Consider the following 2,970-nt stretch of genomic DNA (forward strand, 5'->3'; position numbering starts at 1 on the left):
CAAACTGACAGCAATTCATAGGAATGAAGAGATTCAGTCACTTTCCACGGGTTGGTACTTGCCATCTAGACTGAGCCGTGTCTTAATTGTAACCAAAGATCTGATCATTTCTGATGAAAAACCATTTCAAAGTGTCCTGATACTCCACCCTCACTCTTTAATTAAACCAAAATCTAGAAGTATATCTTAGCTGTTTACCTTCCCTTGCATTCATCAACCACTGTCTTACATAACAGCAAAAACAAAACTTCAACATCTGAAAAGATCTAAAGGGATCAGACCAGAAAAACAGCTGTATTTCTAGCTAAGATCATGGAAACAGACTCCCATTTTCTTTGAGACACTAACGTTGGAGAAGATACGTGATTGATTTCTCCACGACTCTGATAGTGTAGCGAAAATATTACAGTAAACCAGCGAGCGTTGTGTACTGTAAAGACATTTAACGCCACAGTCCAGGTGAAGGTGGCGTTGTTATGGCTGAGCGAAACTGGACGGTAACCACTGTTCCTGCCTTTTAATGGACTTTCGCTGCAGCTACATGCCAGCTGTTTTCCATATGAGATCTTTCACCGAAAACAAAAGCTGCCCAGGAGCCTCGCAGCAGCCAGAGGACAGCTGGAGAGAGGCTGCTGTGAGGGAGGGAGGCCCGCTGTGTTGTGAGGCGCAGTATTGCCGGGCCCAGGACTCTCAAATCCAGTGGTGACAAGTGGGGGTGGCTGCCACGTAGCAAAAGGTGGAGAGGAGAGCTTGTGCAGAGCGTAGCGGCCTGGGAATCTGCACAAAGACTGTGGGAATGGGAGGAGAGAGGATGAGAGAGTGAAGGGATAGGAACAGATATAAATAAGGCAGCGATGGAGAGAACTACAGCAGGGGGGTAAGAATAGCACGAGAAGAAAAAAGTAAAATTAGACGGGGGGGCGGGGGTGGATAAAAACATGAGAGAAAGAGAAAAGGGAAACTGAAAAACAAGCTGCCTTCTAATGCGGGGGGAGAGCATCTGTGTTTTATTGGAGCTGGGATTATGGATTTTCCTGAGGTATCAGGCTGCCTGGGGGAACGGCCGCCGGTGACGCAGGGCCCATGCCGAGGGCTAATGAGAAGCATGCGCCCCCCCGGCCAGCTGACTAGGGGTCTTGAAGGGGGCGGGGAGGTGAGAAACCAAGGACACCCGCAACTCCCTCGTCACCTCCTTGATTTTGTGCGTGTGTCAGCAGGTAAACATGACATCATCCATAATCACTCAGCCTTCACAGCCGAATCACCCGATTCTCCGCAACTTTGGAGTGGATGCCACAAAGTCCAACTTCAGGTCAGCCCCTCCCAGTCCAGGTGACTGAGAGACCTGGCAGCCGCCCCCCGAAACCATCGCTGGCTCGGAGGTGAGCGCACTCAGGACTGACGTTAGAGAGAGAGGGCTAATAAGCAGCTTGGCCTGAAAGGGATGTTTAATTTTATGGCTCAGGCAATTAGGAGTCATAAATACAACAGCACCGCAACCATAAATTAGTGAAAGCGCTGCACTGGAGGTAACCAAGCTCGGCCAGCCCTGCGATCAGCGCCGCCACATCACACAGGACTCCTAACAGGCTGTTTACAAATTACAGGTATATATATATTTTTGGATAGTGATGAATCCATTTCTATGTTTAATTTCTGCCTCTGCCTTTGCTGAATTAACCTTTTCCAATCGAACAACAAACAACAAAGCTATTTAAAATGTTAGAAGCTAAAACATACTGAATTTGTATCCCTAACCTGTGGTTTGTGATCCTAAATAGAAGTATTATTATGATGATTATTATATTGTACATTGTCTTAGCTTTCAAAGGCTGTTTGCTGATCTTTACTTTTTTAATGACTCTTGTACCACAATCCCTTTATTCCAGCCCGACTGTATACAGTGCCACGAAGAGGTTATCACCATTAGAAAATACAATTTAAACCGTGACTTGCCTGGTGTTGAGCAGTGTGGGGATTGCAGAGTGTTAGGAGAAGAGACGCATGGGCCAGCTTTGTGTGTTGTTGGTGTTTCTCCGGCCCAGACCTCGGACACATGGTCAGTGTCAGGTGTGGTGCTCCTGGGAGGACTGTCTGTCAAACCCGGGCCTGACAGAACGCAGGGAGGGCGACGGGGCCACGCACGGGGCCCCCCAGCCCCTTCACCCACTCCAGGGACGAGGCGCCACACACTGTGAAACTCTCGCTCACGCACAAACACTCGGGAGACCCGCTGGCTGTAAACACTGCTGGTTTCAGTTCAGCTCAGGTTAGATCCTTCTCCTTTCTTATGTGGCTGGATGAATACATGTAGATGAGTGCATTTTATTATTCAGTGGATGTTTATTGTATATATATAAACAGGTAATATAAAATAATCTTGACCCTTTTGTCATCTACAGTATAATAATAAGTAGGGAGCATGCCTTGTACAGGGGATGTTTTCATTCCAATACATTTGAAAAAGCACATTTGGTGTCTGCAGTTCCATATAAAAACATTGCTTACAAAACACTCCTGACGACAGGATACCCACTTGGCACAAGTCCTGGCGGGTTGTAACAGCGCTGAAGATTGTCTACCTGCTGTCAAGATTGTGTAGTTGTTCTTGAAATGGTCAGTACACCATCTGCTGGCACTGAAAACACGATGAATAGTTTTCCTGGCTTGTATGAAGCGCATGCCAACTTGTCTTTATCTCTGTGGCCGCAGAAATGTTGTGATCGGCAAAAACATCCTGGCAGCCGCCGGCCGGGCTGAGACGGGGACAGTAAGGAACGTTCTTGCAGGAAAATGTGTCTTTATGGATCACGACCCAGAATGCACTGCCACACAGTCCATTCTTTGTACACGTCGTATGGAAATGAAAGAGTGGATGTGTTTTCAGCAGAGACAGCAGCGTGGGCGATGGATGTCCCCTCATGTCGGTTCCTCAGAGAGAGGGGTCACAGGCCCATAAACCCCAGGGAC

This window comes from Amia ocellicauda, chromosome 23 (assembly GCF_036373705.1).
Source record: "Amia ocellicauda isolate fAmiCal2 chromosome 23, fAmiCal2.hap1, whole genome shotgun sequence".
Lineage (NCBI taxonomy): Eukaryota > Metazoa > Chordata > Actinopteri > Amiiformes > Amiidae > Amia > Amia ocellicauda.